General features: G+C 42.0%; 1 long non-coding RNA gene across 2 annotated transcripts in view; it reads right to left on the bottom strand.

The window, feature by feature from the left end:
- Positions 1-6,239: 6,239 nt before the first annotated feature.
- Positions 6,240-25,113, bottom strand: part of LOC122438481 — a 171,939-nt gene continuing 153,065 nt past the window's right edge. For both annotated transcript variants that reach the window (XR_006268569.1, XR_006268570.1), the window contains one exon: positions 6,240-6,958. This is a non-coding gene — a long non-coding RNA (uncharacterized LOC122438481). The remainder of the gene's footprint in view (positions 6,959-25,113) is intronic.

A 25,113-nucleotide genomic window follows, 5' to 3' on the forward strand; every position in this document is an offset into this window, starting at 1 on the left:
AGACTGCAAAGTGGGTAGGACTTCTCCTTTCCCCTTCACCTCCTCCTCTTTCTCACCCTGCAACCAACTCCATTTTCTTTTCTCTCTTCTTCCTTCAGCTAGCTGTTGCTGCAACTTATTCTACGTCTGCTTCTTTTTCCAAAAGAACAGAATCATTTCATCTTCTGTTCACAACTTTTGATTTCTTCCCACTGTGTTACAGAACAAACTTGTCATCCAAAAATGCAGTCTACTTTGCCAGTGAATCAACTTCTCTCTCTCTTCCTCCTAGGCCCCACACCTGCAAAGCTCCAGACTGGCTACACTCGTCACTGAACACAACTGTACATTTTCTCCGCTATGCCTTTGTTCACACCAAGCCTTCAGAACGGGTGTCCATCCACGCATGTCTACCTGTTGAGATCCAACGTGCTCTCAAGGCTCTGTTGACACACCCTTGAGCTGCCACTATTCCTCAAGTTGTTGTCAGTTCCCATGGAAGATGAATGATCTGTCACAGCACATAACACTGCCTTATATTTAATACATTTTCAATAAATACAAGGAAGGAATTAAACTAAATCCCCCACTCCCAAAACACACATAATGTTCTTTATGTAGTAAGCTTGAAAAATAGGTTATTGACTAGCTCACCAAATGGGAGAAGATGAAGGAAGCATCCCAGAATATTTATGTTGCCTTCAGCCTCAGCTTCATGGCGTGCATTTTCTCATACTAAACGTAAAGAAACAAAAAGATCCTGGATTTTATACAGGTAGAAAATGTCTCCAGATTTTCTTCATAATTTCATGTATGCTCATTTTATGCAGTTTTCAAATCTTACGTTTAGCATTGTCAGAAAAATCTTAGCAAAAAGTCAATAACTCCCCTGCCTAGGGTAGCAAATTCCCAGAGTATGTTAGCAACAAGAATGCAGGGTAGTGAATACTAAGTGTATTATTCTGGGCTGTTTACCCCAGTTACTTGTCTTACCATCCTGCCTCAGCAACTTAGAATGTTGGATTTCCAGGGCAGCAAGTGAATGGAAGACTGACACATAGAAATAGCTCAGAATGATGAAACACATGCACTGAATAATTCAAAACAAAAACTTTCTTGTTGGATAAACTGCAACTCTGATGATAAAGAGGGATACAGTGGACCAGTGTCGGTTGCTGCCTCAGTTTCCTCTTCTGTAAAATGGGAATAACAACTACTTGTAGGGCTGTCATGAAGGTTAGATGACATATTTTATAAGCTCTGTGAAAACAGGGATTATGTCCTATTTACAATCCTCACTGCAGTGCCTTTACATGATTGGCACTCATTATACTTCCGGGGATCCAGAAAAATATCTAAATGTCTTGAGAAATGTCAGGAAGGAATTCCCACATGGAAACACTAGATTTGACAGGAGAATAGATCAATGAAATAATTCAGAATTTCATAATAGCACTTTGCTGTATTTTCAAATCAAAAGTCCTAGAAACATTGGAAATAGATGAATGTGTATGTGTGTGTCCATGTGCAGTCGTGTCCAATTCTGCATTTCCACGGATTGTAACCTGCCAGACTCCTCTGTCCATGGGATATCCCATCCAAGAATACTAGAGTGGGTTGCCATTTCCTTCTCCAGGGGATCTTACCATTCCAGGGATCAAACCCGTGTCTCGCGTCTCCTGCATTGGAGGGCAAGTTCTTTACCACTAACACCACCTGGGAAACCCGATTAATTACTAAAGCCCTCAGCACAGTTTGATATCTATTGAAAATTTAATAAATGGAAGCTTTAAAAGCAGACTTTATAAATAAAATGACTCAATCAGCGGACCACATGTGGCAAAGTGCCCAACACACTTTCAGACCGGGTCAGGCTACCGCTGGTATTTATCAGTATTTATCATCTTGTGTGAGGGAGGGGAAAGGCTTTGACCTTTATGGCTATGTGGTCATGTATACAGCAGGAGCTTTTATCAAACTTAGCTGCTATATTTGAAGAGCTCCAAGGACTCTTCCTTGATGCTATAAAGGCCTGAAACATTCTGAAGATTTGGGAACAATCTACGCTTAACTCTAAATCCCAGAAGCCCATTGTCCAGCTCCTCATCACCCTCCTATGAGCTCCTCTGGGACTGCTTGGTCTTCCTTGTAGCACCTGCCTCCTCCTGAGTTAATAAGAAGGTCAGTAGGGAGTCAAGGAACACCCCCATTTTCTGGACAATCATGGGTGATTTACTTTGTTTTTTTTTACCAAATATTTACTGAGCACCTACTAAGTGATGGCCCTGAAAATACAATGGTGAATACAACACAAATGTGGCCTCAGGCAGAGGTGATGATAGTGGTGCTGAGGTAGGAGGTGGGGACAGCTACAGCGGAAGCAAGCAGTGAGATGGAAGAGGGCAGGTCTACAGAGAGCTCTAAATGATGCTCTCAAACTGGTCTGGGGATGAGCTCTGGAATCAGTCTCTGGCACTGACTGAGGAGTATGGGGCATCATCTGCTCTCAAAAGCTTCTTCATGGGTCTGACATCTGGCCTATCGTCATTTCATTACAAAGGTGGGTCAAGCAACTCAGGTGTGTGAGGCTGACCCTCCCTCCTTTAACAGATGTGGCACTGAAGTCCACAGGGACTAAGTGACTTATTTCAACCCCGTGAAGCTAATTCAGGGCAACACCAAATCCATCAGGGCAAGTCCTAAATCCAGTTCAATACCTGTGGCTCCCACACAGTTATCTAAACCATGCATCAGTCTCCCCTTTGAATTAAAACAGCCTCCAGAAGAGAAGGGACTTGAGAGGAATGATAGCTCTTCATTCCAGCACTGCAAGGACTCCAACTCCAGTGAATTCCATGCAGTCAGCCCATTATCAAAAGCATCTTTCTGTTCTCATATGCCTCAGCCCCTGCCAGCAGCCCCCAGCTTCATCCAGCTGCAGCTCTGTGACCAAGGTAATCTCACTGGGAGCTGGCTCTAGAAACATAGCTGCTGCTCACAGACATAGGGTGCTTGCTAGGGGCCAGGCACTGATCTAAGTGCCTCCTGGTAGCTCAGATGGCAAAGAAGCCACCTGCAATGCAGGAGACCTTGGTTCCATTCCTGGGTCTGGAAGATCCACTGGAGAGGGATAGGCTACTCACTCTAGTATTCTTGGGTTTCCCTGGTGGCTCAGCTGGTAAAGAATCCTCCTGTAATGCGGGAGACCTGGGTTTGATCCCTAGATTGGGAAGATCCCCAGGAGAAGGGAAAGGCTACCCACTCCAGTATTCTGGCCTGGAGAATTCCATGGACTGTATAGTCCACGGGGTCACAAAGACTCAGACACAACTGAGCAACTTTCACACAAACCTGTATGAAACCATTTAATGCTCACAGCAACCTATAATGTAATTAGGCACTAGTATTATTCCCATCTTGCCACCAAGGAAACTGAGGTGCAAAGGAAGTAAGTAACTTGCTCAAGGTCACAGAGCAAGTCTGTAAGGATTCAGACTCAGACAGTGAGGCACCAGAGAGCATGCCCTGAACTACCCCTCTATACTTCATTGTTGTTGTAAGACAACACTAAGTCATGTCTGGCTTTTTGCAATCCCCTTGACTGTAGCTCACCAGGCTCCTCTGTCCATGGAATTCTCCAGAAAAGAATACTGGAGAGGGTTTCCATTTCCTTCTCTGATTCTTCCCCACCCAGGGATTGAACCTGCATCTCCTGCATCTCCTTCATTCTTTACTACTTTGCCACCTGCGAAGCCCACACTATACTTACTCCTGTCTATTATCCACGGCTGAATCAAACCCACTCCAAACTTAGGAGCCTAACACAATACAAATAGATTTATTCACCATTCTCTGGGTGAGAAATTCAAGCAGGAAAAAGTAAAAACAGCTTGTCCCTGTTCCATGGCATGTGGGGCTTCAGCTGGGATGGCTCAAATGACTTCACAGAGGTTACATGTTTGAGGTCTGTTTTCCTTCATTTGGATTCTCCATGAGGCTAATATGGGCTTCCCCATAGCATGGTGGTGTCATGGTGCCAAAAGGGAGCATTCCAATGTGCAAGTGCTTACCAAGTTTCTATTTGCATCAGACTTGCTAATGATTGGCCAAATTAAGTCACATGAGCCAAACCCAGAGTCCACCACAGGGGAGAGTAGTTTGCAACGGGTGAACTTCAGGACAGGTTCATCTGGGACTGTCAGTGGAGCATCTTACTACACCAGACAAGTGGGACACATAAGTAGGGTGAGACCAGCAGATCTTGGGGCACGTTTCTGCTTCCTTGTTTCCCTGTACTGCCTTTTACAATGAACATACTCCCCAAAGGAAGAAGGAGCTTAAAACCAGTGCATATTACATTACAAGGTGTGGGGACAAGACTCTCTAGTGTCATAGATGATATCATTTCTGGATACAGAGGACAGCATCAATTGATCACAGTCTGAATTTTTACCTCATTTGAAGAGACACAAGATAACTAAACTATTCAGGATGCTGAATATATTAATAGAAAATTTTTCTGAAAATAATAGACTCCCAAAGGACTTCAAGATGTCCTACATCAGATATAAACTGTTAATGTTAATAAAATAAAGTAGAATCAACCCCCCACCCCCCACCCTCATGTCTTTAGCAAACTTGTTGCCCAATAAAGCTTGACTGGAGAAATAGATTAGTTAATACTAGATTGTTGAGACATCATTTTAAAAAATGAGCAGGTCAATAATTTCTGAGATAGTAGGTCGAGAGGTTGAAAAATTACCTGGATATTCTTCCTTTGCTCAGAAAACAATAGAACCACCTGGAAATTTCAGTCCAGTGAGTATAATCCTACTTCTTTTCCCAAATGATACTAGATGAGTCATTTGTTTCTCTACTGCTTTAATTCCTCAGCTATAAGTTTCAATTATCAAGAAATTTTTTTAATTCTAAGCTCTAATTTTACAAGTAGTTTTTGGCCCAATTCCTCACCTAAAACCAATCAAAGTTAATCATATGTAGAGACAATTATAATTATATAACTATAATTCAGTTGAGTTCTTGTCACACAGGTACGTTTTTACACTGTTAGAAGCAACATCTTAGCAATGAACTACTAATATGGACATCTATCTATATTGTGTATCTGAATATGAGCTTGCATTTATTCTGAAGTGTAACTCAAGTTGTTTGAGGTACTGTGAAGCAAAGCTGTATACCAGCACACAGAATGATCTGTGCTTAGAACTCACTTACCCCCAATAAAATCATGCAGAGATACACACTCTTCAAAATATGGAGCAGTTGAATTTAATTACGTTACCCTCAGTCAATTAGAAAGAATTCATTGGTGATGTCATTATGTCATGCTGAGGACAAATACATTACAGTGATCAGACAAAATGTGGCAGCCAGAACTTCCAGGGCTAAGCAGAGATGGTATTTTTCAGAGAGAATTCCCAGGTTAGAGTGGAGAAACTTGTGAGTCATTTTCAACCACTAACTCTTCTCCCTTCTCATAAGTGAGTCCATTGCCAGCAAGTTCACAGTAGATCATAATTCACCATGAGTTCCCTTAAGAAACTGAGTTATCTGTGGTGATTTAAGAGTCTCAAAATACAAAAGAAATGTGTAATTCTGTAAGAGTCTTAGATTCTGTACTTCCAGAAATAGAGACATGTCTACGTTCATACTGCCAATTTTCTAGAATTCAAGGAAGAGAGGCAAAATCTACATGCAAAATGAAGGAAATTGTAAGGGTTCCGTAGTGTTCACACATGTACGTAGGCACAGCATTTTGGAAAGATCTAAATCTGCTGGAGAGATTTCATTCATACCTGCTAGAAAATATGATGATCCCCTATTTCACCAGAGCAATCTACACTTTACAAAATGCTTCCAGGCACATGATCTCATCTGATCAACACATCTTTGCTTGAAAGTGGGTATTAGAGCCCCCATTTTGAGAAGAAGAACACAGCAAGGGGAAATTTTAATCTACGTACCCAAGATCACACTCCTACTGAGTGGCAGAACTACAACTGGATCCCAAGGCTCCCAGACAGACTTGACCCAAAGAGACTTGGTACCACACAGTTTTTACACTAGGCAGAGCCTCTCCCAGCCACTTCCTCTGTTTCTCTCCCCACTGCTGAAAAACTCTTGACTCTCATGTTTAGTCAACGCTCCACATCCATGGAATAGGGAAAAGTCTTTTTGAAAAGACAAAATCTCCTAAAGTGAGAATTTGATAAGGCAGTACTTCCCTGGGGATGTTCTACAGAAATTTTTAGATAAGTTGAAATAAAATGACTACTTCACTCTTTTAGAGCTTTAAGATTCAGAGTCCCTGACCTTTGTGGGTCAAGGTTTTCTCAATGATACAGAAGGTCTCAACGGGAAGATCTCTCAAGCCCTTTCTGAGCCTATGATTATATGATAATAGCTATAACCCCTAAATCTTCTTTGAGACAGTTAGAACCCAGCTGTTCTACCTCAGCCAGAAATAACTGCTCTTAAGATATTAAGATGTTTTCCTTCTTAGGAAAAGCTATCAAGAAGAACGCTTCACAGCTTTCTGGAGGAGGCAGTACCTGATGCAGCACTTTCCCAGATCAGAGTCGTCCTGTTGCACTGTGCCTGAAGGCCAATCTTTAGGGTCTGGAAAGTGCCCTTCGGCTCATGGATGTCACTTTGGTTACCCTGTACAGTTGTTGGACAGGCCACCTCCTGGGCCATAGCAGCCAACCGTGAGACCAAACCAAAAGCAGAGGCATTGACATTGAGACCCTTTGGAAATGGGACTTCTGAGAAGTTTGGGCATCTTTCTTTTACCTGCTCTTTAAACCAAGCAGTCAAGTCTGGATGCTTCTTCTCTGTTACAAACTCATATTCCTGCCTCATATTCTCCAGGACCTTAATCAGATCTTCTCCCAGGGCTGCATCCAACTTCATGTTGACCTTGAAGTCATCTGGGATGTGATGTTCCCCCATCTCCTGTCTGATAACAGAGAAAACGAATTGGCTGTGACAACCAGAAGGCCGGAAGTGTGTTGATGGGCAGCAGTTAACAGATCTATTAAAAAAAAAATCAGCTTATGTGATTGTCACTCTTTTACTGGTTTGATTTGGATTCTCATTATTTGTTGATGACAAAGCAATGCTTTCTTTCCTCTTATAATTTTATAAAGCAAACAACAGCACTAGACAGGTTAAATAAACAAATAATAACACTTTTAAAAAAGAAGAGGGCTTCACAAAAGGAGAGTTAACATTTATAACTTCCCACCCTGACAGTTGCCTTATACATATATTTCACTCAACGTAACCCTCACAAACATCCTATTACTTTTACATTAGAGAGGAGGAAAAACAGGTGCAGAGAAATTAGTTTGCACAAGGTCACAAAAGCTATTATTGGCAGTTAGGATTCAAACTATTTGTTTTGAAGCCTCTGTTCTCTTTCCATGGACCTATTTTGGCAACAGGAAAGCTAAAGATCATGAATAATTGGGGCTGTTATTTACCTTAGCCCCTATATAATACAAAAAGTTCTGAAGATAGGTGAATTCCTCAGGTAATGAATAGTCATAGGATAGAAAGAATGTAGATTTTATGGTGCCATGTTCCCAAAGTGTCAGGGGGGAAAGGGTTGATCTGGGAGTTAAGAGATCAGGGTTCTGATCTCTTATTTTGATCTTCATGGGAATACATTTTTAAATGCCTTGCTTTAAGTAAGTAGTAACTCTGACCACAAGCTAGGAAATAATAACCATAATAGCAGCTAACATTCATGAGGTGCTTACACTGTGCCAGTCACTGTATCTGGCATCGCCTCATTTTCATCTTTACGATAACCCTAAAAGGTGAACATATGATTAGCCCCATTTTACAGCTGAGAAAACCAAAGCACCTAAAAGTGATGTAGCCTCCTCAAGGCTGTACAGTAAGTGTGGTGCCAGGGTGCAAAACCAAGGAACCTGATTCTAGTGCCCACGCGATAAGCTGCCATGCTTTGAGTACAAGGACCATAGGTACATGGTTAAAAAGCACTTAGAAATGCAAATCCAAAATGCGGACTAGGGGAGAAAGATTTCATTGAAATGCCAGATGCCCCACCAAGAGAAAGCATCATAGTTACACAGGGTCATTATTATGTCATTCAACTTGCTTCAAGAGCTGGTTCTGCCAGAGGTTACACTTGAGTATCTGAACATTTTGGTCAGAGCACCTGGTATGATCCCATAAAACTGCATCTAACAGAAACCCAGCATCCGTGATTTAACTGAACCAGGGTCTGTTTATCTCACGTAATAAGCAGTGCCGGGCTGCACTGCTGCCACGCTGACCTGGGGACCTGTGCAAAGGCTCCTCTTCCCGGCCCAGGCTGCCATCCTTAAGAGGGCTGCTGTCACCCTTGCTTGAAAAATTGATGCTACACTTTCCTACCCCACTATATGAAGCAGTTAGTCACATGTGGTTATTTCCGTTTAAATTAAATTGAAAATTCAGTTCCTCAGTTACACTAGCTATATTTCACATGTTTAATTGTCACAAGGGGCAAATGGTTACTATGATGGCCAGTGCAGATATAGCACATTTCCATCATCAGAGGATGTTTTGTTACACAGCATTGCTCTAGAAAATACACCTGCAAACTTAGCAGGAAGAAGGAAAAGGGGAGGGAAAAACAAGTGAGTGCCAACTGAGACTATGCCCTTTAAATAAGAAAACAAGGGCTTTCACAGAGTCCTCACACTGTAGGATTTTGCTTTCATTTCATCGGTCAGAATTACACCACTTCTAGATCCAAAGGATCATTCCTTGATCCAAAGGAGTTTTAAGTGGGTCTATCGCTGCCCTGAATTAAAATGGGAGCTGTGGGTAAGGAAGAGGAAAGAATATATAATTAGCTAAGTAAGTAGCTGTCTTTGCCAGCCTCATCAGCACATGTGAGTTGTACTTTAAATTAGGCCAGGTTTCCCAAAACAGAATGACAAGACCAGGCAATAAACATCTGTCCTTTTACAGATGTGGGGCCCTGGGCAGGCAAAGGCAGTAAGTCAGTGATGACTGCCACCTGTTAGTTCCTCTCAGGCATGAGTGAACATTGAAGCAGGAAAAACGACGTGTCTAGACTTGTTCAGAAAGTGCCCTGGTCTTAAGCCCATAGGCCTTCACCAGTTAGTATTTCAGGTTGACTGACTGCGCTGGACAAAGGGTATGGTCATGCTGAGGAGACAGGTGACCTGCAGTCTGCCCCACAGAAGTAGCTAATGCGGGCAGTGGCCAGCTTCTCTGAGGTGGCCACCTGGCCTGACACGGCCTCTTGAGTGCACTTCTTCATAGGCTTTCTTAAGAGGATGAGTATTTTTGCTGGGCTCAGGCTGCCCACGACCGGGGAGGGTTTGCATAATGTGTTCAAACGGCAGGAAGGAAGGCTATAGATGGCTTTCAGGTCTCCAGCTGGGAAAGCACTAAACTCCTGCAGTAATGAATTCAAATTGTGATGGCCCGAATATTGGTGATAATATCTGGCTGCCTGCACAGGCATAAATGCAGTGCCTCGATATGGCAATAAGAGGTGAGGCCTAAGGTTAGGAGAATGAAGATAAACTTTGCGGCAACATTTTGTCCCTGGCCAGTCTACAGGAAAACAAAAATTAATTGTATATAAATACAAAAGGTTGAAAGGCAATGAGCTTACATGTTTCCTTTGTTGTCACCAGCCCTTTAACTAACTCCAGCTTTTCACAAATGCTTGGTTTTTGCTGTTGATAGAATAAAAGGATGACTTTGTTTGAAATGCATCAGGAGACAAGGAAAATAATTTGTTTGCTCCTAAGTAATTTTTCAAGAGGAAAAGCAATGATGACAATTATTTCATCTCTAACAGATGCAAGTTCAGTTCAGTTCAATCACTCAGTTGTGTCCAATTCTTTGCAACCCCATGGACTGCAGATGCAAACCTATCCCCAAACAGACATCTGGAGGCTGGAACACTGAACTAATACAGTGCATCAATGATTATATTGATGGCTATTCTGAAATAAGGAGATAGCAAAGAGAAGTTTGAAAAAGTATTTGGAAAATAAAATCTGTGGCTATCTAGGACTTTTAGTAAATAAATATCCAGCCCTGAAACTATGATTTAGTATGGGACGAAGGGTGGGAAAAGTTAAGGAAAGGAATCCTGTTCGATATGTGCTGCAAACCTCTGAAACTTGGAGAACATGAAACCCTTCAGTTCAGGTCAGTCGTTCAGTCACGTCTGACTCTTGGCGACCCCATGGCCTGCAGCACGACAGGCTTCCCTGTCCTTCACCAACTCCCAGAGCTCACTCAGACTCATGTCCATCGAGCTGGTGATGCCATCCACCCATCTCATCCTGTTATCCCCTTCTCCTCCCACCTTCAATCTCTCCCAGCATCAGGGTCTTTTCAAATGAGTCAGTTCTTCACATCAGGTGACCAAAGTATTGGAGTTTCAGCTTCAGCATCAGTCCTTCCAATGAACACTCAGGACTGATCTCCTTTAGGATGGACTGGTTGGATTTCCTTGCAGTCCAAGGGACTCTGAAGAGTCTTCTCCAACACCACAGTTCAAAAGCATCAATTCCTCGGCACTCAATTTTATTTATGGTCCAACTCTCACATCCATACGTGACTACTGGAAAAACTATAGCTTTGACTAGATGTGCTTTTGTTGGCAAAGTAATGTTTCTGCTTTTTAATATGTTATCTAGGTTTGTCATAGCTTTTCTTCCAAGGAGCAAGTGTCTTTTCCTTTTTTTTTTTTTTTTTTTTGAGCAAGTGTCTTTTAATTTCATGGCTGCAGTCACCATCTGCAGTGATTTTAGAGCCCCCCAAAATAAAGTCTCTCACTGTTTCCATTATTTCCCCATCTATTTGCCATGAAGTGATGGAACCGAATGTCATGATCTTAATTTTCTGAATGTTCATATCCATTGTCAGGGTTCTATTTGCTGAAGAAGGTCAAGATTGATTCAATGACCCAGATATGTAGATTTCCTGTGTCTGTCATAACAAATGCCACATATCAGTTGGTTTCAACAATAGAAATGTATTGTCTCACAGTCTTAGAGGCTACAAGTCCAAAACCAAGGTGTCAGCAGAGCTGGTTTTTTCTGAAGGCTATGAGGGAGAATTGGTTCCAAGCATCTCCCCTGGCTTCTGGTGCTTTGGCTGAAATCTTTGGTGTGCCTTGGTTTGTGTCAGGGTAAGTCCAGGCTTCACATGGCACTTCCCCTGTGTCTTTGTCTCTGTGTCCAAGTTTCACCTTTTTTATAAAGACATAGTCATACTGGATTAGGGGTCGCCCTCATGGCCTCATTTTAACTTGATCCAGTGCAAAGACCCTAACTCCAAACAAGATCACATTCATAGGGACTAGGGATTAGGATTTCAGCATTTTTTGAAGGGATACAATTCAGTCCATAACACCAGGCAGCCCTGGTCAAAGAATTACTTCACTTTTCCACTTCATTAATGCAGACTGAGTTACATAAAAATTAACCTGACAGTATCACTTCTCTGGGCTTCCCTCATGGCTCAGATGGTAAAGAATCCTCCTGCAATGCAGGAGACCCAGGTTTGATCCCTGGGTCAGGAAGATCCCTGAAGAAGGGAATGGTACCCTACTCTGATATTCTAGCCTGGAGAATCCCATGAACAGAGGAGCCTAGTGGGCTACAGTCCATGGGGTCAAAAAGAGTCAGACACAACTGAGTCACTAACTTTATCACTTTTATTCCTTGGGAATTACACACATAGAAAAACAGCCCCTCTCATTTTCTGGATGTTTGCAATCTGCAGTCCTTTTATTTACAAAGCTCAAAACCTACTGTTCCAATCTAGGACTCAGAATTATATATTTCCAATAGTTTTCAGTTGCCTCACCTTTCAATCCACTTAAGAGAATCAAAACTTTGAATTTGGAAACTATTCCTATTTTAACATTTAGTGACTTCCTTAAAAATTGTAAAGTTTAATATTTAATTCAATTCGACCAGGCTTCACAATAAAATTCTCTGGGAATTTGAGGACAAATGCCATCATTTTTTTACCTGGGTGCTGCTGAAAGAAAGAGGTCAGAATGGCTGGTCCCTCCTGACCTAACCAGTCTCACTGTCACAGGCGGAAAAAGTAGAGGACGGGGTGGGGAACTCCACTTTTAAGCAAGTAGTAGCTGCATTTTTAGGGAAGCAGTGACAAAATTAAGTGAATTTATTTAGAGGGTCCAGAAATCCCCATAAGCCAAACTCCAACTCCACATGAATGTTCTTTTTCTTGTCCTGCTACTGAAGGTCTGTTCCCAAGGATTCAAGAGTCCAGAATGGAACTGCCTTCCCTTAATCTCCTCTTTATTTCCCACCCTTCCAACCTCCCAAATAAATGAAGAAATAATAAAAAAATACCCAGAATCACTCCCTGTAAGAAAAAAATCTAAGAGATCATGGATCAAGTGAGTATGTGAGGGTTTTGACTTTTTAAAAAATAACCTCCCAGAATACAGCACTTACAGACTCTTTTGAACACTATTAAGTCACCCATCATCATTCTCTTTCCAAAGCTAAATAATCTCAGTATCTTTAACCTTTTCTCCCTGGTCCTATTTTATAACCTTCTGATAGCATCTGTGTTGCTCTCCTGGACCCTGTCTGAGTTCCTTTTCAATTTTAGAGTCAAAAACTGGATGCTGTCATCAAATCAGTGCTGAACCCATGTGAAAGATGCTATAAAGAGTAAAAACACTGTTGTAGCCTGAGACACATGGGCAGGGGCAGGGAGGGAGGGCACACGGATGGAGGACAAGGAGAGTATAGGATTGTAAATTCTTAAAAATAACATGTGTGCTATAAATGCCAAAGAGCACTAGTGCTAATTAAACAGGCTTTCTCCCCTAGAAACATCAGCATGTGATATAAGACACAGGAAATGTGGAGGCTGACAACATCCTTGTTAGGAACGGCCTCATGTCAGCAGGGTTTGGGAAGCTTACCAGGAGGATGTCAGTAGCACAACAAGTTGGCTCACAGGCCTCTACTTACAACATAATCGTGTCTACTTCATGACAACTATTGGGCTATTCACTGCATGAGGAGATTTGTCCCTCTTGCCGAGGGCTTTCCAACAAGCCATTTAGAAACAAGTGACAGTGTGGACGTGGCAGCACCAATGCTGTCCTGCCACAGACTCATTTGGTTTCCATTACAACCCTAAATTACATTCAACTGAACCAAAGCTCTGTACAGCCTTCTATTGCTGCTCCAGGGAGCTCACAGCCTCCCAGGCTCACCTTTCTTTGAACACCTGAGCCTCATGAAGACCTTTTCCCTGTATAGCCAATAGGATGAACCAAGTGTGCTCTTTACTACTCACTCTCTTCACTGTTTCCAGTGTATCTCCTTCCTCATCTATTTCCCAAAGTTGCTAGTCATATTCTAATTTACTCTATCCTCAATGCAAAAGGTGAGAGTTGGACCAAAAAGAAGGCCGAATGCCAAAGAATTGATGCTTTGGAAGTGTGGTGCTGGAGAAGACTCTTGAGAGTCCCTTGGACTGCAAGGAGATCAAACCAGTCCATCCTAAAGGAAATCAACCCCATATACTCATTGGAAGGACTGATGCTGAAGCTGAAGCTCCAATACTTTGGCTACCTGATGCAAAGAGCCAACTCATTGGAAAAGACCCTGATGCTGGATGCTGGGAAAGACTGAGGTTAGGAGGAGAAGGGAGTGACAGAGGATGAGATGGTTGGATGACATCAGTGACTCAATGGGCATGAGTTTGAGCAAACTCAGGGAGACAGCGAAGGACAGAGAAGCCTGGCATGCTGCAGTTCATAGGGTCACAAAGAGATGGACACAACTTAGGGATTGAAAAACAAAAACAACACAAAAGACATATACATGGAATCTAGAAAAATGGTACAGATGACATATTTGCAAGGCAGGAATAGAGACACAGACTTAGAGAACAGAGTTATGTACACAAGGTGGGGAGGTGTGAAGGAGAGGGTTGGATGAATTGAGAGAATAGGATTGATAAATATATACACTTGCTGTTTAATTGCTAAGTCGTTTTTGCAACCCCATGGACTGTAGCCCACAAGGCTCCTCTGTCCACGGGATTTCCCAGGCACGTATACTGGAGTGGGTCACCATTTCTTTCTCCAGGGGATTTCCCAACCCAGGGATTGAAAATGCATCTCTTGCATTGGCAGGCAGATTCTTTATTGCTGAGTTACTGGGGAATGTAAAACAGATAGCTAGGGGGAAGCTACTGTATAGCACGGGGAACCCAACTCAGGGCTCTGTGATGGCCTAGAGGGGTGTGGGATGTGGTGGAGTGGTGGAGGGGGGAGGTGGTAGAAGGGAGGCTCAAGAGGGAGGAGATATATGTATACATATAGCTGATTCTCTTTGTTGTATAGCAGAAACACAACATTGTAAAGCAATTAAACTCCAATAAAAAAATTATGCAGCCAAAAAAAATAAAAGGACTTCATGGTAAGAATGTCATCCTCCAGTCTATTTTTTACTTATATTGCCTCTAATTTATTCTTCGTATTTCTCCCTCCCCCTTCACCCTCCATGCCCACACTCTCCACCCATTTTACACACACCCATACACATCTCTTCATAAAACCATTTAGTTCCTGATTTGGGTCTCAGATTTTTAAAAAATTGATCTTGTTTATTTTACAATTCATTCACATCTCTTCCCTTGAGTGTCCAAGATGTATTTGTAATTGTAATCTAGACCAAGGTATAGATTATCCAAGCACCTGCATACCCTTCCCTCCAGGCTCTCAAATTCACAGGCCTCAGTGAATTGAAGGTGCATATGTAATCTTGGGTAATAGCAGAAAATTTCATGGAAATCCCCAGGTGTTACAGGGAGCATAAACTAAAAAGTATCAAGTAGAGCAACAAACACAGGATTTACTGGGAGAATAAAGGTTATGGGAGAACCGCCACTTATTTTTCATGATACAAACAATTCTATTGACTTTAACTTTTCAAGCTGAGACCTTCCTGCATCATTCGGTATTTGATGAAGATGAAATGTAACAGGGTCACATGTCACGTCATTTATAATAACTTAGTATTACAGTTGGTTTGGAAATAAGACCAGGCATATGAGGCTCACAAATTTGCTTGCTGTAAATTTGCAGCACCTGTTTATGATACAGCTTTACTGAGAAAACAGCTCCAACAACATTATAGAGTGTGGCTCATGAATGTTATTAACCATTTATAGTGCCTGTTACAAATTTAAAAAGGTTTTCAACTTTACAGACAATCCATAGGTTTATGAATTGAAAGCCACTGAAATAAATCATCCTTGGTAATGAAAGGGAAAAGGGGACATGATATAATTTCTATTTGTCAAGATATAATGATGTCACCATCCATTTATACTCTGCATTTAAAGGTTGAAGCTATTCAACAAATCTCTCCTCAGCCAAATACATCTGGTGCCTTAATGGAGGCCATGGCACAGGTTTCACATATCACCCACCAATTAGAACAGAAGGTAAAACTTGTTTTTTCCTAGCTGAGCAATTCATTTGAACCATAACTTTTAATGTAGTGAATTAACAGCAAGACTTTAAAAATATAATCACTTTTAGATGACCTCTGTGAGTAGTTTGTAGATTAAACACATTTGTTTCTGGAGGTGCTATTTGTACCCCAAACACTGCTTTGATTTATTGATTCCTTTCATCAATAACTCAAGTTAATCATTAAAAAGACAGAATATGGGGCTGTTGGTCAAGTTTTACTTTAACAACATGTACCTATATGCATGGCTGCCAGGGACAGTTGAAGGGGTTGTTCACTGCTCAAAAGGGCCAACCTGAGGGCCAGTATGGGTTGCAATATAGTCTTCAATCCAGAGACCAATCCTCATGCCCTGACATTGGCTGCATTTGTCAGGGGAATGGGGCACATTGTGTCATACAGACTATTGACATCCTTTGTACTTAGGGAATATTGGATATAGGATAGTCTTAGAAAAAACTGTCTTAATTCTGCCTTTATGGCAGCCCACCTGCTAGGGAGTACCATGCATGCTCATTCACTAAGTCATGTCCAACTCTGCAACCCCATGGACTGTAGCCCACCAGGCTCCTCTGTCCCAGGTTTCCCAGGGAAGAATACTGGAGTGGGTTGTCATTTCCTTCTCCAGGGGATCTTCCTGACTCAGGAATTGAATCTGCATCTCCTGCATTGGCAGGCGGATTCTTTACCACTGAGCCACCTGGGAAGCCATAGGGCATACCAGGCAACACTAATTCGTCACCCAAGACTCAGTACTGGTTGAGTGTCAACTGAACGTGCCAAACAGCTCAATGAAAGGCCTGGCCTCATTTAAATTCTGCTTGGTGGTTGAGAACACCATCTCTCAGAACTCTTACAGGAGATTTGTTCTGATTGGGAAAATGTTTTGAGAAGTTCTTGGAATAAAAGTGGAGCTTAAGAACATAAAGTTTCAGAGAAAGGGGGGTGTTACTCTAGACAGTAGAAAGGATAAATAGAGCATGGGCTATAAGAGAGTGGAAAGGCTTCAAAAGGAAAAGGGGGAAAGAGTAGAGAAGTGAGGAAGGAGCACCATAGCCCATGCCTCCTGTTGTGCAATGTCACTCCTTCCTATAAACACCTTCCAGTCATCAGTGAGGTCTACAAAAATCATAAGATTCTTCGTACAATTGGTTGCTTGCAAAAAAAAATAACAATTAAAATAATTAAGTGATTCGATTCTGCTTCCAGGTCAAAATAGGCACATCAAGTGAGGCTGCAGGGACCAGAAAGACCCCTTGTGTGTGACTTTGACTCCTTCCAACTGTGAAATCTGGAGCCTGGAGACAATCTCTCTTACCACAGGAGGAGCTTCTCCATCCCAGGATTCCAACTACACTCTCCTTTACTGAGTGATAAAGTAAGATGTTTGTAACAAGTACTTCAGAGCTATACATACATCATCATTTAATCTTCAGGTGGAAGATGGAATTATTCATTCCATTCTGCAGCTCAAGAAACTGAGACTTATACATGGTTATAATATCTGCTCAGAGTGACAAAGTCCACGAGGAGTGAAGCAGGGACTGACATCTCAAGAGTTCAGTTTGGGCGCTCAATCGTGACCGACTCTTTGCAACCCATGGACTGCAGAACGCCAGGCTTCCCCGTCCATCACCAACTCCTGGAGCTTGCTCAAACTCATGTCCATTGAGTAGGTGATGCCATCCAACCATCTCATCCTGTTGTCCCCGTCTCCTACTGCCTTCAATCTTTCCCAGCATCAAGGTCTTTTCTAATGAGTCAGTTCTTATGGGCTTTTCTTTCAATGAGCAAGTGTTTTTTTAATTTCATAGCTGCAGTCACCATCTGCAGTGATTTTGGAGCCCAAGAAAATTAAGTCTCTCACTGTTTCCATTGTTTCCCCATCTATTTGCCATGAAGTGATGGGACCAGATGCCATGATCTTAGTTTTTTGAATGTTGAGTTTTAAGCCAGCTTTTTCACTCTCCTGTTTCACCTTCAGCAGGAGGCTCTTTAGTTCCTCTTTGCTTTCTGCCACTAAGGTGGTATCATCTGCATATCTGAGGTAATTGATATTTCTCCTGGCAATCTTGATGCCAGTTTGTGCTTCACAGAGCAAAGCATTTCACATGATGTACTCTGCATATAAGTTAAAAAAGCAGGGTGACAATATACAGCCTTGATGTATTCCTTCCCCAATTTGGAATCAGTCTATTGTTCCAAGTCCAGTTCTAACTGTTGCTTCTTGACCTGCATACAGATTTCTTAGGAGGCCTGTAAGGTGGTCTGGTATTCCCATCTCTTTAAGAATTTCCCATAGTTTGCTGGGATCCACACAGTCAAAGGCTTTAGCATAGTCAGTAAAGCAGAAGTTTTTCTGGAATTCTCTTGCTTTTTCTATGATCCAATGGATGTTGACAATTTGATCTCTTTTGGACTGATATCTAACACTTTCACAATCCAGAGGCTCTTTTCTTCTTCTTTTTTTCAGTAGTGGTAAAATCCACATAACATTAAATTCACCATTTTAACCATTTTAAAGTGTACAATTCAGTGGCATTTAGTGTATTCATAATGTTGTGCAACCAATATCACTATCTAGAGAATATTTTCATCAATCCTCCCACACAAATCCTCTATGCTTAAGCAGCCACCTCCACTCTCGTCCCCCCACCCCTCCCTCCAACCACCCAGAAACAATGAATCTGCTTTCTGTCTCTCTGGCGTTGCAGAGGCTCTATTCTTATCTGCTATATTGTACCCAGCACCCCGGTGAAACATGGAGGAGGCTTTAGGGTGCTCACAACAGCTCCCAACCAAGTTACGGAGATTAAGAGCCAGAGCTGGGCAACAGAAGCATTGGGATGTATTGAGAGGGTGAGAGGTTGTCCTGGTAGTTTTACTTGTAAGGCTATATTTTCAGTGCCTGGGTCTCTGAGTTAAGATACAGGTTAATTTAAAGATGTGAGGGGAGCTGAAAGTTGAAAGCTTAAGTTATAGAAAAGGAAGAAAAGATTCCAAGCATCCAGCTTGGTAAATCATGGAGGTGAAGAAAGGGGAGTCATCATTAAGTGAACAGGAACACACATGGAAAGGCTTTTGAGGAGAGAGTCCCTCGTTATGGGAAATGATTCATGAAAGTGAGTGCTTTTAACAGTCACAATCTTTTTTTTTTTTTAATTTTCAAAATATTATCTTGTTCTCCATACTGTACTGCTGTCTTAACAACCAGGAATCACTGCATTCCTGAGTGCAGGAGGTACAGACTATATGATGTTACTAAGGGAGCAGGAGGAAGGGCACCAGGCACTCGGTGATCAAGGAGCTAAACAGAACAAGACGAGAAGGAGCTAGCGCCAGGGCTTTGGGTGCTTCGTAACGCACAAACCTCCCGGAATTTCTTAAGTATAAGTCTCTATTCCCTAGGTTCATGGATGGTCTTTGGGGTGGTCGACCCCACTTAGTCCACTATTCGGGGTAATTTGAGAAAGGAATTATTCTATGTAAGTGTGTGTGAAGTTGAAATATAAAACAGCTGTCTGATCCCTGGCCTAGGTGAAAGGTCTCCTAAGCTTTTTTGATTCCCCAAGAATCTGTCCCCTTGTTACTTTGCCAGGTTCTACTCTCCACGTAACACAAGCTTCAGTCTTACAACACAGGCTTTCCATTTTTCTGGAAGAATACAACTCTCTTACTCCCCCATCACAGACAAATCTCTGGGTCCTACTTTTCTGTGATCCCTTCATCTGTAGCTACCTGCACCCAAAGTGAAAGTAAAAATGTTAGTCACTCAGTCATATCCCACTCTTTGGACCGTAGCCTGTCAGGCTCATCTGTCCACGGAATTCTCCAGGAAAGAATCCTAGAGTGAGTTGCCATTCCCTTCTCCAGGGGATCTTCCCAAGGGATTGAATCCAGGTTTCCTGCATTGCAAGCAGATTCTTTACCATCTGAGCTACCAGGGAAACCTCCCTTTCCTCTCTGCACCTACCTGCTGCAAATTAGCCTAAGCAACCAGTTTTCACCTAGGAGTCAGGGAAAGGAACACTGTACCCAATAGGATATTTGAAGTTCAGGGAAAGAAAAGAAAAGGTAGTGTCTTCTCTGTCATGATTTGGGACCCATTTTTGCCTCCACATAGGCAGGAAAGTGGACCAGGTGCCCTTCCTCCTATCCACTCCTGGCACTTAGGCAATGCCTAGCAGGGAAGACCTGAATGCCAACCACCTTCATCCTGTGAGGGACCTGAGCCTTCCACAGAGTGACTGTGGTTTGGATTTCCCTTTGCTCCACCAGCTCTCTGCCATACTTGCTTCAAGGTGCAGCTCTCAGCCACTTGCAGCTTAATCTGGGCCCCGGGAATTTTTCTCCTTCCTATATTTCTTTAGCACATTTATAATCTATGCCACAAAACCTAGCATGCATGCATGCTAAGTCACTTCAGTCATGTCCAACTCTTTGCAACTATATAGACGATAGCCAGCCATACTCCTCTGTCCATAGGATTCTGCCGGCAAGAACACTGGAGTGGGTTACCATGCCCTTCTCCAGGGGATCTTCCCAACCCAGGGATTGAACTCACACCTCTTATATCTCCTGCATTGGCAGGCAGGTTCTTTACCACTAATGCCAACTGGGAAGCCCTACAAAATCTAGTATTTGAATCTAATTTAGAGCATGGTTCTCAATCCTTAATTTTAGGTCATATTTCTGCGGGTAACAGTGGCTCCTCATAGGAACTGCTTTTAAGGTGAGAAGGTGTAGGCTGAACTCCTGCCTCTGCCCATCATTGTGTGACCTTGGAGAAATCCTATAACTTATCTTTGAAAAATAGGGATAACAACACTTGCTCCCTCATTTATTTATAAGCATCTAATGAGATCATGTGTGTGAAATTATATTGTAAAGCACACATAAACAATATATTGTCTAAATTTTTCAAGAGTCCAGGTCTTGTGTCTTCCAATTAGGTTGTGATTTCCTTACCAACCATCATCAATCAACTTTAAAAAATAAGACAATATCTTTTTCTAAATTAATTTTTAAGACAAAATATTTATGTCCATTCTCCTCTTACTGTAAATAAACATTTAAATGCTAACTTGAGCATGCCAAACAATTTGGTGCAGGCAATTCTTTTTAGCTTTTTGTGTCTTATTATCCTTATGCTAAGAACAAAATCCCATCTTCTGTACAATATTATAGGCAGAAGAAAATACACCCAATATGGAATTTGTGAATTGAGATAGGCATTGAGATGAGTGTATCCATTATGGGGTTAAAGCAGGTTCAAGGCTACAAAACAACTAAGAGTGAGAAGAATATTACAAAAAAGATAGTTTATGTTTGCTAAAGAGAACAAACTTTTGGAGCCTTCTGAAAGTGCCTTTTTATATACAATTTATATGCTAATTGTAAATCATTTGAATATATTAGATAAAGCAGGTTCCCTAAGGACCTACTGTTGGTACAATTTGTCCTTAAGAAAAAACAGAGAGAGTTCAATATTTGAAAAGCCCAAATCTCCGCAATGGTCTCAACAGCCCACCGAGTATGCCCCCCGTGCTCTACAATTTCCTTCCTTGTTCTATCAGCTTCCGCCACACTGGCTTCCTTGCTGTGCCTCACGAGAGCCATCTGGGGGTCTTGACACTGGCTGTTCTCTCCAGGTAGAGCGCTCTATTCAGGACTCCCACGACTGACTGCTTCCCTCCCTTCAAGTCTTTGCTCAGACATTCCATCCTCAGACAGGCTACTCTGACCACACTACAGAAGTTGAATTTGCAGTCTTCCTTTTTGTATACTGTTATTCTGCTCTATTTTTTTCCATAGCACCGATCACCTCTTAAGACAATAGATAACACACTTCCTTCTTGAATATATCACCTCTCTCTCCCGGGCAGAATGTAAGCTTCACAGGCAGGAATTTTTGTACCGTTTATTACTGTATCCCAAGCACCTAGAATGGGGCTTCCCAGGTGGCACACTACTAAAGAATACATCTGCCAAGGCAAGAGATATGGGTTTGATCCCTGAGTTGGGAAGATCCCCTGGAGAAGGAAATGGCTACCAGTTCCAGTATTCTTGCCTGGAGAATTCCATGGACAGAGGAGTCCAGGGGGTCACAAAGAGTCAGAACAACAGAGCACAAGTACCTAGAACAGTGCCTGGGATGGAGACACTCAGTACACTGTTTTGAATGAAAGAATACTAAAGGTGCTTGGTGTTTGTAACGTGGGATTTGACATCAGAGATTTACCTGGAAGAGAGATTTCCAAGGAGACTTCAGAGGTCTTCTGGTGAAAACATGAAAAACAGTAGAACAGAAAAACAATGGAATAGAGAACATGAAAAACAGTAATGAGAAAGAGGAAACAGAAGTGGAATGAGGAAGGAAGGGAAGACCATGGGTACCCTTTCCCTCATGGAAACAAATTTTCCACACAATATACAGTTTGGTTTTAATTTTTGGCTTGTTTACTTTGCTCTCCTTTAGGCTGGTCAGAAGGAACTGTCTAAGTGGCCTGTGGCTTCCTGGAGGTCAGGGCAATTTGAACAGCAGCCCAAAAAGGTCTCAGCAATAAGATAGTTGGGGAGGATAAATAGCTTCACTCTCCCCTTTCCAGAGGTCACCCTCATCCCAAAACAGAGAAGAATAGGAGGAAGGAAGAATTGACCAGGCCTCTAAATGAGCCATAGCATTCATGGTAAACATCTTTCCTTTGAAAGTGAAAGTCACTCAGTCACGTATGAATCTTTTCGAATCCATGGACTAGTCCATGGAATTCTCCAGGCCAGAATGCTGGAGTGGGTAGCCTCTCCCTTCTCCAGGGGATTTTCCCAACCAGGGATCGAACCCAGATCTCCCACATTGCAGGCGGATTCTTTACCAGCTGAGCCACAAAGCTTCGCAATATGCAGTGGAAGTAGAATCTCAACCACTGGACCGCCAGGGAAGTCCTCAGGCTTCTCAATATGAACTGGATCTCACAGGGCTTCCAGAGAAAGTATGTGTGTGATAGAAAGAGGGAAGGTGGGGAGATGGGCATTGGGCTTCATCTGCCATTCCCTTTTATAATCCATTCTAAACAGAATTGGATATTCATCCAAGTCTTTATCTGGACACTCATGGGCTTTCTTGAGTAAACCAGGAAGTGATATTTTCTATTAATAACAGTCCAGAGTTCAGAATGCCCATGCCAACATTTAGCCTTTAACTTGATACTTCGTTCTAAAATTTAAGCATGACCTTGGAGAAAAATGAAGGATTTAGGTTCCCTTACTCCAAATTGTATAGGATTCCTTCCTGGATGCAAGGCGATCTGTTAACTTCTTATTTTTCTTTAGAACCATAACCTATTTCCTAAAGTGTCCTAATACATTTCCCAGATTCAGAAAGGAAGAGAGGAAGGAGGGAAAAAAGAGGAGGAGAATATCACTTATTTTCTTCCCCTGAAATATCATCCTCCCTTTGTCAGTTTCCTTTGTGGTTATGAAGCCACCTCTGCAGTGCCCTGACCTTGGCCACACCTGAAAGCAGAAGCTTCATAAAGGAATAACACACTTAATGGAATCAGTTAGGAAGAATATATCAGTTGTATTTCTCAAATGAGAACTTAGCGAGATTCAGACTCAGCCTCCACTTAGCTACGCGTAGGTCAAGAACAATCCCAAATGGTTGGGATGTGAGACTGATACTTTCTTTAATAAAACATAGCAATGGTTAAATCATGATAATGTATGACAGAAATCAAACCAATATTGTAAACCAATCATCAAACAATTAAAAAAATTAAAAAACACAGCAAGAGACATGTTGGTTCCCCATTTCTTACTGTTCCCCAATCTCATGCACTCCTCATAAAACAAGCTTAATCCTGTTACACAGTATGGAAGCAGGTTTTCAAACAGAAATTGGATTTCTATTGATTGCCAGCCGATGAAATTCTTACTGCACACATGGGTCTGTGAGATGTTTCTTATGCTACTGCTGTGGGCAATATGCTGGGCACCTATGTTTTTTCAAGAGACAGCCACACATTGTAATATAATGCTTGAGGTTTTTATCTTTTCCTATTAGGCAGGAGTCATTTCAACAAGCTCTCCTTCAAAAGAGAACATGACAAGCTATATGACTATGAGTCCTGTACTGTTATGAGCCCCCAGTCACAGTGACTAGAGTTTCGTTAAGCACAGACCTCCCTATAGATTAGAACATATATCTTAAGCACCAATGTTAAAGTTAATGCAAAGTTCAGAGGTGCAAAATAATTTAAATGTGCCCAAGTGGTAGCAATAACATCTCTAAAATCTCACCAGTGAATTATGGATATGTGGAATATTAAAAATGCAAAGCTAACTCAATTTGCATTAGCAATGCCCCCTAGCTGTTACGGGGAGGAGGAAATTGCTTTCTGCTGAATTCAAGGGCACACTACTTAGTGCTGTATTTAAGTCAAGGAGGAAAATCATTCATTTTTATTCTACCACTTAACTTGTGCTTATGTAATCTGTCTGGCACTGGAGTCGGTTGTCTGATATTATTTTCAATCACAGGAAGAGAATATATAATTCAATCATTACACCTTTATTTTCACTTGCTTGGCCATCTTCTGGAGTCTTATTACGACCAGTAAACGCCAGTCTGTCATCAATCAGTGTTCAACTCCAGGTCCATTTCTGACAGACAGCATCAGCCATGAGCATTATTATTTTTATTTTTGAGGAGGGGAATGAAGTAAGGATAAGGTTACATTTCCCCAATCAGCTGGGCAGATACTGCATTTCTTCATTTTCTCATTTTTTCAGTGAGACTCTCCACCCATAACCCATCATTTGTCATCCATAAACCACCTCTCCCCAGCAGGGAAATCCTCAAAGGTAGGGTAGACATGCAAATTAGTAGCTAATAATATTGCCAAGCAGGAGGCTGCTTTCAACTTTGTGTCTTCTCCCACCTTGTTCTTCCTGCTTTCCAACTAGTCTTTCCTTCAGCTGCTCCTTTTCATTTTCCCTGCACAGTGGCATTGCCTGCTGCTGTTCTTTCGACATTGGGATGGACAAAGAGCAACTCTCCAGGCAGAAGAGGCAACAGTGACATTTCTTAAGATGGAAGCTCAATTAAAAAAAAAAAAACTATATGAAGGGCCAGGGTCTGTTAAAGGGGAATCAGATTCCCCTGATTCACAAATAATGTGAGGGTTCCCTGATTACAGAGAAAATGAGAGAGTTTGGTGGCTGAGGTTGGACCATAAATCTCAGTTAGAGGACACTTGGTGTTGATCCATTACCCACTGATCTTTGTGATTGTGTTTGATGATCATATTGGTCATTAAGTTGCTTTGTTTCCCTTTCCTCCACATTTCTTTGTATCTATTGCCTCATCAGGAGTCATTGCTTTTTTAAAAAAGACTTAGATATAATATGACTGATAATAGTGGATTTTAAGGGCTTCCCTGGTAGCTCAGGTGGTAAGGCATCTGCCTGCAAGGCAGGAGACCCAGGTTCAATCCCTGGGTTGGGAAGATCCCCTGGAGATGGAAATGGCAACCCACTCCAGTATTCTTGCCTGGAGAATTCCATG

The sequence above is a fragment of the Cervus canadensis genome, chromosome 3 (genome assembly GCF_019320065.1).
Source record: "Cervus canadensis isolate Bull #8, Minnesota chromosome 3, ASM1932006v1, whole genome shotgun sequence".
NCBI lineage: Eukaryota > Metazoa > Chordata > Mammalia > Artiodactyla > Cervidae > Cervus > Cervus canadensis.